The 13,041-nt window shown below is 46.4% G+C and overlaps 1 protein-coding gene across 23 annotated transcripts in view; it reads left to right on the top strand.

Moving 5' to 3' along the window:
• Positions 1 to 1,144: 1,144 nt before the first annotated feature.
• The window catches only part of LOC146771980 (stAR-related lipid transfer protein 3-like), a 134,528-nt gene continuing 122,631 nt past the window's right edge, over positions 1,145 to 13,041 (top strand). For 5 of the 23 annotated variants that reach the window (XM_085640261.1, XM_085640268.1, XM_085640246.1 and 2 more), the window contains exons 1-2: positions 1,257 to 1,403; positions 8,814 to 8,928. The gene's annotated coding sequence lies outside the window, so the exon portion shown is untranslated. Of the gene's footprint in view, positions 1,404 to 5,626; positions 5,762 to 8,813; positions 8,929 to 13,041 lie in introns of those variants that run through there. The other 18 variants (XM_085640245.1, XM_085640248.1, XM_085640252.1 and 15 more) reach the window with 11 other exon arrangements.

Raw genomic sequence — 13,041 nt, 5'->3', positions numbered from 1 at the left:
AGAAAGGTTTTCATTTCTCCTCGTTTATTCCTCTGTCAATGCGTGTTGCATTCTACAGCACGCATTGAAAGAGGAAAAAGCCTCTAGTGATTGTTTTTGTGCAGGAAGGTGTCCCTTCCTGCACAAAAAGAATCTCCCCACGACGTAGGCATCCTAGCACCATATTGCATGGGTGGGGTGCCTGCGACGGCGCTTGGCAGCTGTTTGTGCACCAGCGCAGGGGAGAGCACAGGAATGCGACATATTCTTGTAAATATGTTGCATTCCTGTGCTCTGAAAGTGCCGCAGCGTGGTGCAGCCAAAGGGCTGGCGGTGCCACAATGCAGCACTTTCTTGTAGATCTGCCCCTAAGTTTGTACTCGGGTTCTAACCCGCAGGTGAGGTAGCCCTTTCGGTAGGAAGTCTGAATGTGTCAAAACTCGTTACTTTCAGTGCGAAAGTGTAAGAAGCAAACCCACTCATTGGCAAAGAGCCGCCACCAATCAGAAACGTTTTATCTCCGAACAAAGTTTGGAGCATAAATCATTGAGTCCGGGCCGGTGAGGAAACCGCATAACTGGGCAATTCGTGAATCCACGACATTCTGCACTAACAGGACTTGCGGACCAGAGAGGAAACTCCCCGCCGTGTGAACTCATTGGACCAACAAAACTTCCAATAGCAAGCCTCCTATCATCCGTACTTCCTGAAACGCCTGCGATGTTGACCAAAGATTGGACAAGCCCCTTACGCTGCCGGTGCGTCACGGGACAAAAATACCATTGGTGTGAGCTCAGCTTCCTGTGACTCTGGGTAAATCACTTGTTCCCCCCTTCCCCCCATGCCTACCAAAAAGGACGGTGTCCTTCTGTGACGTAACAGGTGCCTGTGTAAAGCGCTCTGATGCCTTCGGGTCGAGTTCGCGCTATATAAAACTGCAAAAATGAAGGAACCGTTCATAGCCAGAAAGTAAACTGCCAAACTCTTCTGCTCATTGGACCAGGGCAACGTCCAATGTCCGTCCTCGATATCTTTCATCTCACATTGAACACAGCCATGGAGAGGACCGGAGAGGAGACCGATGCACACTCGTTCTCATTGGTTGGCTGTCCTCTAGTCATTATTCATGGATTCACTGTAATGTTCGCAGGGATCAAGCACTGGGGCGATAACTTCCGTTATTATTTCTTCCGGAGCGAACGTTACGTTTCCAACTCCCTGTCAGTCACAAGAAATGAGCTCTCCCATTCGCTGACCCTGCAGACCCGGAAGCGATGCAGAATCACACACGGATATTCTGAAGATGACCTGCGGGTGGCAGGTAAAGTGTGGAGTTAGAGACTGGATCTGGCAGGATGCCGACGCTTTTCAGTTTTAGCCAAATATTTGTTATCCCACGATGGGATTTCTTATTGTCAACAAAGGTAACACTTAAAAATAATAATTGAAGGACAGTCTCGTTTTATGGGACATAATATATGAAACTACTGGAATTGTTTATGTGTACGTGCTCAGTAACTCTTTGGGAATCTGTTTTCGGAGGAGAGCGGTGGTTTTTGTAGGCTATTGTTCCTTCTCCGCCTCAAAGAATGCAGCTCCCTATCATTCGTTGGTTCTTTTCTGCACCTTTGCAGACTAGACTGAAGGAATTAACAAGCATTGGCATAGCCAATAGGTCTCGCCTTTGGGACCTTATAAGTGTTTAGCCATGCAACAGTTGATGTTGTTGCACCAAGGATATTGTGGTGGATAACTAAACACTTATAAGGTCCCAAATGCGAGACCTATTGGCTATGTCAATGCTTTTTTTTACTTCATACAAACATTTGGCCTACGTGTTAGTCCATTTGTCTCAAATTCTGTTTTGTACTTCCTGGTAGCCTGGTATTGGAAGTTCTGCTTTCCCCACCCATATGCAGATATTCTGCACTGAAAAGCCAACAAAAAGAATGAGGGAAATATGTGCCTCTGAGACTGGCCAATCTTGAGGTCCTATACTTGAACCAATCAGTTGGACTTTTAACCAAGCACACTTTGCATGCGTGGGCATCTATCTGCTAATTGCAAGGTAACTAACAAAAAAAAATCAAATCTTATAATGCAAGTCTTCTGACTAAGAACCAACACTGACTGGCGTCTCATAGGTGACATGGTCTATGAGCATTGTGTTTGTTCGGTTTTGTAATGCTGATGGAAATCGTATGTTGCATATACATGAAAGTGGTTTATAAACGGACACTTTAAAAATCATCACAAGCTCTTACACAGACATGACCCGCAAAAATAATTTTAGTGTGGGTAAAAGTATCGCATTAGTGGTACCTAAACACATGAGTGAAGTAAGTTATTCACTACTGTGTAAACAAACACTACCAGCATGCAGAAAACAACAAAACGTCAAAGAAATGATAGTATAAAAACGTTGTAAAAGTAGTTCACTGTGGCGCCTCATTTTGGCATTCTACAACATTTACCTATTCCGTACTTCTCCAGACTCCCTTACACAGCTTGAAGGTCAACATGGGTTGTATTAAGCAAAGTAAAAGAGCAGAAAGAGTTGGCTGCATTTTCATGGTTTCTTAAAAACAGACCTGTGGACATTGAGTTTAGTTCTTTATAAACATTACCTGCTTTGAAACAAGCTGTGGGCCGCTGAACTAGTACAAGGTTTATGCCTGTTACGCAAGTGTGGTTCATTTATTATGATCAATAGAGACACAGAAGGCCTTGTTACTCCCCAGCTGAAGAAAAACACACCTTTCCTACAAATATGGCATAGCTCTTCTGGCATTTGGGTGCAGACAGGAAACCTCGAAAGGAGAGAGTGGGAGTGAGAGAGCGGAAGGGTGAAGGGGCGGGTGAGGAGCCAGTGAAGGGAGATAGATTGGAGAGGTAAAAAACAGTGACAAATGAAATAAAAAGACTGGAAAGATAGATGAGAAACTGTAGAGAGGCATATTAAAGTACGCTACAGCGCGTTTTTAAAATACCATGGATGCTGCACAACCCATGAGCGATAAGGTGAAGGCAGATGGGACAATAATGCAGTCCCGTGATGCTGAAATGCACACTGACAGCATGTAGGGCCCTGATACAATGGGGGAGTTGGCTCTTCAGCTATTCTAGGTGGTAATGCTCACGTGGGGGAGGAGGGAAAAGTGTCGCATTTCGTCAACTTTCTGCTGCTTTTTGCAGGGGTTGTCGCACTGTTTTTCCTCCTACTAAAATTAAGTGGAGTGTACTGGGGCGAACAGCATTTCGTGAGAATTACAAAATATCTTGCTCGGTGCTTTGGGCATGCGCTGGTCGGTGTGTAGGTGCGGTGCTGGGTTTCTGCAGAGGAGTGATGCGCTGCTGAATTGAGTGGTGGGGGAGAGAGTTGGGATTGGGAGGGCTGGGGGAGCAGTAGCCTCGCACGCCTCTCAGGTCAGCTGCCCAGGCAATTTAAAAAAAAAAATCTAGAATCCCACATGTTAAAATCAAACTTGGCAAGTGCATGCACTGCCTAAGCTCACTTGGGACGAACAGCATTTCGTGAGAATTACAAAATATCTTGCTCGGGTATTTGTAAAACGGAGGCCCGCTCCAGGGGCACTTATTGTAATGCGGCCCCTGGTCCTTACTCCGCTGGCACGAGCCGGTATATCTCTAGTTTTTATTCACTGTTTCCCGTTACTCGCAGCTTGAGGAGGCTGCGAAGCTTTGAACCTGAGCCCAATACCAGGCTGCCAGTGCTGCCCTGAAGGCGATGTATTCTAAGGTTGTCACAAGTAAAGCTCGTTGGCTGTACAGTCACTGCGAGGGGGCATCCCATCATGGGCAGTTATTCATTGCTGAGCACTTTGTTTTCTGAGGCTGTACATTGAATTTTTGCTGCGGTGTGGGGTGACAGCTTTGAGCAACACCCATCTGTCTGATGCCCAAGTGACCCCACCAGTGCTCTGGACTCACATGAATCATTCCAAGCAGAGCCTTTGCTATCTCCTGCCCTGTGCACTGGGCGCCACGTTGTTTATGGAGCGAGCAGTGTGACAGGCTGTGAAAGACTGTTTCTTCGATGTACTTGAGTGTGCGTGTGAGCCCTGCGCATTGATGGTGGCCTGGCCCCTGTCAGAAGAGCTACATACCCGCGGTACCTCTGCACGCCGGGGGCTGGTTTAAGATCTCTGTGCAGGCATGCGCCTGTTCCTGGCAGAGAGAGCGTCAGGGGTCAGGCAAGAAATGGCGCAGGACGGCTGAATACCAAAGACAACAAGCATTGGCCGCGCGGCAGTAAAAGTAATGCCGCGCGCCCGTAAAAGCGAAAGTCATTGCGATCGCTCTGAAAGCCAAAGTGATCGCGATGACGCACTAAAGCACGAGTTTTCAAAGTGCTGCTGAAGGCTAGCCGTTCGCGTGTGAACGCAAGCGCTAGGCCAGCCAGCAGCACTTTGAAAACTCACCTCCAAAATGTCTCTCCGAGCCAGCGCATGTGCTGGGCTCAGCGAGACCTAAAAACGTGCCTGCAAAGTGTATGCAAAAGCGAGCCGCTCCAGTGATTGAATCCGATTTGCATGAGCACGGATTCCATGGAGTTTCTGCTTTTGTACCGTACGAACACGTTGATGAACTGAATTGGAGTATTGTTTTTCAGTCCGTTGAATTGAAATCTGAAAAGACGCCCCGTGCTTCATTTGAGCGAGTGAAAAAACAAAATCCTGTGCATGTTTACATGCACCAACTGTTCTGCAATCCTCGAAACCTTGCAAAGAAAATGATGCAATTTCATTTTTTTTCGATGCATGATTCTCTAAGCCTAAAAAAACAACTCTGTTGGTACTACCGCTGCAGAACAAACTGTTGCAAACAGCATACATTGCAACATTTTAGAAGAAGAAGGTGGTAGAACTTGTATTGCAGTCTGCATAGGGTCATTGGCATGTATGGGACTTGCAAGTGTGCTGCTGCCGGATTGGATGTGAGAAATGCAAATATATGTTTTTTCCTTACCTGTCAAGACCACTGAGAAAGCGCTATGGCAGGCAGAGAGAGCGTGACAAGAATGTGGTGCACTTGCCTGCAAGAGCATGTTACTGTCCGTGTATAATCTGAGTTTTTCAAGACCAGTGCCTGCCGTCAGAAGCTCGCAGAGGAATCGGGTTTTTGCATGCAGGAATCAGGAGGCGGGAGACTAGACTTAAAATTGTTAGTCTCCCACCTGATTTGGGAGGGTTGGCATGAATGAAACCAATCAAGTTCTTCTGAAGCCATGCAGCATATGTAGTACTGTAACCAGAGGAGGTAACTCTGTGGGGGCCACAAGACCTCTTTGTAAATTAATTGAGGCCATTGAGGTATCTGCCAGGATCATTTATCCACAACCTAGGCGCTACCATTATAAACCTCTGATGAAGGAACTTTACTGGCTTCTAGTGGAGCAGCAATCCATGTTCAAAATAGGTTGTATCATTAGGTCTCGCCTAGGCAGCTTGCATGTGCTGTCTCTCCGAGACTTCAAGTAATCTGTATCGGGGTGAAACTCCCGGGTAATTTCTCCTGCCGCTTGCCATTTGTTAACTGTGGCATTGCTCTTCTTAGCAGGCTTATGGTTGGCTGTGGATGCAATAAGTCACTTCAGTTTTTTCCAGAAGCAGCACCGCCTAACCATGTTTCTGCATTGCTAATCAGCTGCAGTGTTCCTGGTTGTAATGCCAAGGTTTACTGCTGATGGTGCGGGCGGACTGGTATTACTGCCCCTTCTGGAAACGTCTGTGGCACCTCCGGTTGATCTGTGGGTTGATGGGTAAGCTCAATCTTTCAAAATCAGCTGCAGGCATGTGTAGCAGTCTGGTAGCCTAAATGTCATTTATCCTTGATACAATTGGCCCGGCATGTGGTCGGGTTAGCTCCTAGCATGATAACAACGAATCCTGCTAAGATAATAATTGTTACCATAATGTGCTTGTGTTTTAACTCACTGTGATGTTATTGGCAGAAAGAATAGTCCAGGAGATCCGTAAATAATGCCCCTGCATACCATGGTCACTACTGCATGACGGCAGAAGATTCTAGTTCAGAATATATGAGTAGTAGGCAGCCCTCTCTTTCAAAATGTAAGAATGCCACCTCTGGAGTGAACCACACGCTGCACCGCTCCACACGCAGGCCAATCCGTCCAATAGACCTGCAGGGGTTTTACTCCTCAGCTTCACTGTTTCACTTCAAATATAATCATATAGTGGGGTTGTGCTGGGTGTGACCTGCTTCCACCAACCATCTGAAGGCACTTGAAGTGGAGACATGTTTAATGTCGGTGGATGTGGTCAGAGTAACAAGACCACACTGAACACACTGCAGACCAACAGTCACAGCATACTGGACACACCGTGGAAGAAGAGACACAGCAAGAGACTTAGATACATATTAAGTTGGGAAATATAGTGTTCCGGTCACATGGACTAATCTGGCGGCCTTACCCATCCTTACTACAGACACACCCCTCTCTCACTTTTCTTCATTATGTCCCTCCTTTAACACCCATTTTGAACCAATGTTACAATTTTGACAACTTTCTGTTAAAACAAAACCCACACACACGTCGGGAAGCTTAAAGTCCAACTTGTGTATAATACAAAACATCAAAGAAGTACAGTAAAAGATAAAAGATAATTAGCAACCATATTCAGCTTAACAGGAAGCTGGAAACGAGAATAAAACAACCACCATAGTTGATTAAATTGTTTCTACATTCAGGATTATGTATGAAGTTACTAAACACTACTTTTACATAGGAAGACAAAACATGTTTCCGACAATTTGTTGTCCGGCTGCTCTCCTGAACCCCCTTCAGTACCTCCTTTGACGTGGCTCTCACTGATCTCCCCATGTAATGACACCTGATCTTGAAAGCCTTATGGTGCCCTTAGTAGAGTCAGGAAATAGCCTCCAAAGCTATTCATTGTTCTGTACTATAAGCGCTCCAGATTCACCTCCAAATAATATGAACTCTACACCTTCCATTCCCCTCCCATGTATATTTTTCCAAGCCTATTTGATAAATGCTTTTTGTCCGGTGGCCATGCCGTACTCTAAAATGACTTGAGGGAATTTGGGATTATCTTTCTTACCTTTTTAGGTCGAGGGACCGTCCGGTCTGCCGAAGGCAGAACCGGAAGTCCGGAGATTTAATGATTCTTAGAGTGGCCATTTAGCCCGCCTCTCTTTTTGCTTCTCCTCCATTGGCTGGCTTCCTAAACGGAGGGCAGCTATTTGAGGAGAGAGCCGTCCCTCCAAATAGGCTCCGTCTTTTTCAGATTCGGGGGCGTGTTCCGTGCTCTTCTTTCCACTTTTTAGCCACGCCCTTTTTTAGGCGTGTTTTTCTCTCCTCCAGCCAATGGCAAGAGGAGAGAAAAGAAAAACACGCACCCGAATCTGAAACCGCCGCTGCGTTTCTCCGAGGCATTTCTGCTTCGCCTCGGAGAAAGGCAGTGGTGTGCTTGTCCTCTCCCCCTGCTCTCTGCTCCCTTGGTTTGAAGGTGCTAATGAAGCCGTGCGGTGTTGCCTTTATTGCAGTTTCCCCACTTCTTTCGAGTGCGGTCGAGTTGTGGGTGCCACGCTCTCTGCAGTCCTGCTACATGTATCGCCGTTTCCAGCCCTGCTTTCAGTGCCCACAACAAGGCGTGATTGCTTGTTTCCGCGCAAGGCCGCGCACTCTCGTCTAGATTGTGTCAGAATGCACTGAAGCATGTAGGTCTCAAAACGAATGCGTACATCCCTATACCCTGGCCCTACAATAGACATTAGGATAATTATAAAGAAGTTGTTAAAACGATCCTGTTTCCGAAGCTAGACAATAGTTGTAAAGTCCGAACATTAAATAAAGCGCTAAAATCAGAGGATGCCCTGTTCTATATAGTGCTACTAATTCTCGGTGTCATTCAGTTGCAGACGAGCTTCCACATACCTGCCTACCTCTGTCAATCCGGCTTCTACGCCAGTAGAGCGGAGGAGCGTGCCTTGTGACAGCGCTTGTCACACGGCAGCCACATGGCGCAGTGTAAGTATTAGCAGCCCGGCTCGCGCAAACGGCGCAGAAGCTCCGGTCAGACACCGCTTCTGCTCCCGTGCAGGGCGAGGCTTTCACCACCCTCATCAGAATGAGCACGTAGCTCTCACAAAAAGCCCTGCTCCCTAGTTAGAATACATACCACTGGGGAAAGCGCGTGATTATGGTAATCCGCAGGATCGACTCTCCGTACTCCCGGGCTAATGGTTAGTTGGCAGATGCCAAGAAACTGACAGATCACTTGAGGTCCACGTGCGCGCTTTTCTAACACTGGGAGCGCGCGTGCTTAAACACTTACAATGTGTAGCTGTTTAAAAGAGGTCCATCGGCAGTTCTACATTGGGCATGATTCATGAAAAATGGCTAGAACACAAGGGGTGTTGGGGGGGCACCCTCCCGTCTGTACACTCCGGGGGTCTACCTCCTACATTGTGCACTCCTCTCCGATATGCCACCGAAATCAAAGATGTGCAAATTATTCATAAATGCAATAATGGGGACACAACGTGTTACATTGAACATACTACTGAAATTCCTATTACCTATACCGTATTCCCATTAAAATATCCCAAACAATCTGCTTCTTCTGCATTTTGTGTGCCTGACGCATTGACTTGATGTTGTTACCCTGCACTGTTTCGCAACTTCACCCGTGCAATGCAACGAACTATAGGAATTGTTTGTTTGAAAGTGATGCCATGCGTGGATAGTTGGCCGGGGCAGCTGCCCTGGAGTGGCACACCGGCCGGGGAATGGCGAATGGCTCACCGTGTTTACTCTCTCTTCCCAGGCTTAGTTCCATCATGGAGGATGTCGGGCCTCAGAGGGGCACGTGGACTGGCGATGCTAAGGCGGTGCAGCAGTGCCTGACGGACATGTCTATTTCTCTAGCCAGCTCTGTATGTGTAAGTCAGTGGCTCTGTATGTGGATGTCTGTAGCTCTGAATATTTGTGTGGATAGCTCTCTATCTGTGTCTGGCTGACTCTGTATGTGTGGCTCTGTATGTATGTCTGGGGGATACACTTTGTATGTGTGTGGCTCTGTGTGGGTGGTTCTGTATGTGTGTGGGGTTGGCTCTCTCACTACGTCACTCTCTCTCCCTAACTCTCTCTCTCACTATCTCTCACTACCTCACTATCTCTCACTATACTACACTCTCTCTCACTAACTCTTTACCTCACTCTCTAACTCACTACTCAACTCTCTCTTTCTCACAGCAACACAATATCACTACCACAGTAACTATCTCTCACTATAACACACTACTTAAAAACTTCACTCTCTCTCTATCTCACTGCCTCACTCTCTATCACTACATCACTATCTATTTCTATCTCACTCTCACTACCTCACTATATCACAACACACTCTCAAAACTTCACTACATCACTCTCTCACTACCTCACAACTTCACTCTCTCTTTCTAACTCACTAATTCACTCTCTCTATCTCACTACCTCACTCTCTCTCTCTCAAATACACTAAGTCACTTACACTCACTCTTTCACTACCTCACTCTATCTCACTACTTCACTACATCACTCTCTGTTTCTATCTTAATACCTCACAACATCCCTCAGTACCTCACTCTCTCTTTCACTACCTCAGTCTTTCTCTATCTCACAACATCACTCACTGTTTCTATCTCACTACGTCAGAAAATACCTCTCACATTTACTAACTCACTCTTTCACTACCTCACTCTCTATCTACCTCACTCTCTCTCACTACATAACTCTCTATACATCACTACTCCCCTCTATATCACTACCTCACTATCTCACTACTTCTCTCTCTAAAAAGATCATTACCTCACTCTCTCACTACCTCACTACATCGCTCACTCTCTATCTCTCTACCTCACTCTTTCTATCTCACTAACTCACTTTCACTGTCTCTTTCACTACCTCTCTCTATCTCACTACATCACAACACCACTCTGCTTACATCTCACTACCTCACAACATCCCTCTCCCTCACTACATCACTGTTTCACTACCTCACTCTCTCTCACTACATAACTCTCTCTACCTCACTACTCCACTCTATCTCACTACCTCACTATCTCACAAATTCTCTCTCTCAAAACATCACTACCTCACTCTCTAGCTCACAACCTCACAACGTCACTCTCTCTCACTACCTCAATCACTCTCTATCTCACTACCTCACTCTTTCTATCTCACTAACTCACTTTCACTCTCTCTTTCACTACCTCTCTCTCTATCTCACTACATCACAACATCACTCTATGCTTATATATCACTACCTCACAACATTCCTCTCCCTCACTCTCTCTATCTCACTACCTCACTCTCTATCTACCTCACTCTCTATCTCACTACCTCACTCTCTATCTACCTCACTCTCGCTCACTACCTCACTCTCTATTTCAATACCCCACTCTCTCTCTCTCTCTCACTATCTCTCTGCTAATGCAATAGGTATCACATATGCAAAAAAAAGCTAATGCCAATAGAAATGACAATGCCATTTATTTAGGGATACAAAAATGATAAAAAAATAATGAGCAATACCAATAGCTCTACCTATAATATTGCCGAGACCATTGCATTGTAAATGCTTGTTGCAAATGCAGTGCAGTAATTGAATAAGTATCTAGAGGCAAAAGCTGATCCCAACATGTGCAACTGCTAATTACTTATGAACCACAAGGGCCCACGAGGAGCTGAAAATGGTGAATTGGCATTTTGATTTAAATTGAAAAATATCCATACCTGACATGGCCGAGTGAATTATTCAGAGCTACCAGAAGGAAGATTTGTATGTTGTAAACCAAATGTTTTGGTAGTGACATCGTTGGACATTTGGGATGTTAGTCCTGCGAGAATGAGTGAGGGCAGAAAAGGGCCTGCCTTCACATAAGGCAGGTAACGTGGATTCTTATGGGTTAACTTATTAAGAAAGTATTAATGAGTTAGATTGTGATAATTTGTTAAGTACAGAGTGTGTGTTTACGCACCTCTTGCAAGTATTCAAAACGCATAAATAAAGGCATTGTTATTTACAATGCCAATAGCTCAAACTCTTGCAAATGCGAGACCTATTGCATTGCAAATGCTTGTTTTTAAACAGGCCCCAAATACCTATCCTCTAGGATTCACAGATCCTCCCTGAAGCGCACTCTCAGATCTGCGCAAATGAATCTATTTGTGGTCCCTAGATTCAGACGTAAACGGACAGGAGGTTCACGTTTTTCCATACAAGGACCCCAATTTTGCACTTCATTGCCCATTCCCATCAGACAAGAAACAGACTACATGTGTTTCAGAAAAAAGCTGAAAGCATGGCTCTTCACCCATGCATATAGCTAGACACAGACCCTTATCACTGGTGGCCTCCTAACCCAGCACCAAGAGACCTGTTGGTGTACGTGCGCTTTATAAATCTCCCTTATCATAACCTCAAACTGCTCCTAAAATCACTCTGTCTAGCAATTGTATCACTGCACACATCTGTATATTCGTGTATAGTATGAGTTTGATTTAAGGTGTGATAAGTGTGTTTTATGAACTCCCAATACTAATCAAACAACTGAACTGTAGGAAAGTGGATTATTGTGTAGTAAATAATAATTCCTATTTGTACTCCTGAGGCACAGCCGGGAGCATTGTTTTTAAAAAGTTAGCGCTGTAATTTTATCTTGTGTGTAAAAACTTTCACTGGGAAACCTACCTTTTTCACCCAATTGCACGTAGACTGGGGGCTTCATTTCACACCCTCACCGCCTAGCAGCAGAGCTAATCGCTGCAGCGGGAAACGCCCAAGTAATTGTCGCCAGCAGCGAGTGAGCCGGTCCTGTGGCCATGCCCACTCGCTCGAGGCCACGCGCCCTCCGCCTACAAAACCGAGCCGATTGAGAGCTCTGGTTGGATTGTACTCCTGAGGCACAGCCGGGAGCATTGTTTTTAAAAAGTTAGCGCTGTAATTTTATCTTGTGTGTAAAAACTTTCACTGGGAAACCTACCTTTTTCACCCAATTGCACGTAGACTGGGGGCTTCATTTCACACCCTCACCGCCTAGCAGCAGAGCTAATCGCTGCAGCGGGAAACGCCCAAGTAATTGTCGCCAGCAGCGAGTGAGCCGGTCCTGTGGCCACGCCCACTCGCTCGAGGCCACGCCCACTCCGCCTACAAAACCGAGCCGATTGAGAGCTCTGGTTGGATTGTACTCCTGAGGCACAGCCGGGAGCATTGTTTTTTAAAAAGTTAGCGCTGTAATTTTATCTTGTGTGTAAAAACTTTCACTGGGAAACCTACCTTTTTCACCCAATTGCACGTAGACTGGGGGCTTCATTTCACACCCTCACCGCCTAGCAGCAGAGCTAATCGCTGCAGCGGGAAACGCCCAAGTAATTGTCGCCAGCAGCGAGTGAGCCGGTCCTGTGGCCACGCCCACTCGCTCGAGGCCACGCCCACTCCGCATACAAAAACATGTGCACCTCACGTACGCGCAGCGGGCGCGCCGAAGGCGCGCCTAAGGCAAGCCCGTCTGGGCCCGTCCGGGCCCTGCCGGTCCCAGGCCCAGGAACTCTGCCGGATTTGGCGCCTGGGCGTCTGGTGTACACAAGTGACATGCTTCGGGCTCTCCACCTGGAAAAAAATCAGGAATGTCGCTACATCCATGATGAAGGCAAACCGTATATCAACTGTGCACGCTGTAACCCAGTCGCCCAGACTCCGGTAAAGCCTGGACTACAGATGGGCCTTCTTAACTGCCGTTCCCTCCCCAAGCATGCGCACGAAACCAACTTGCTGATACAAGATCATGGACTGGACGTATTGTTTCTCACAAAAACCTGGCTTTCTGCCAGCTCAGATTTTGATATTGTCAATACCCTTCCCCCAGGTTATCTTATCCAAACCCTGCATAGACCTAAAGGGAGAGGAGGGGGACTGGCAATAATCCACAAAGAACACCTAGTTTGCAGAACCAGCAATGCTAACATTGAAGACTGCGAAAGTTGCCATTTCGCTCTCCAAACCTCCCCGGCAC

This window comes from Triturus cristatus, unplaced genomic scaffold (assembly GCF_964204655.1).
Source record: "Triturus cristatus unplaced genomic scaffold, aTriCri1.1 SCAFFOLD_168, whole genome shotgun sequence".
Lineage (NCBI taxonomy): Eukaryota > Metazoa > Chordata > Amphibia > Caudata > Salamandridae > Triturus > Triturus cristatus.
This window is presented reverse-complemented; position numbering and strand designations above follow the sequence as displayed.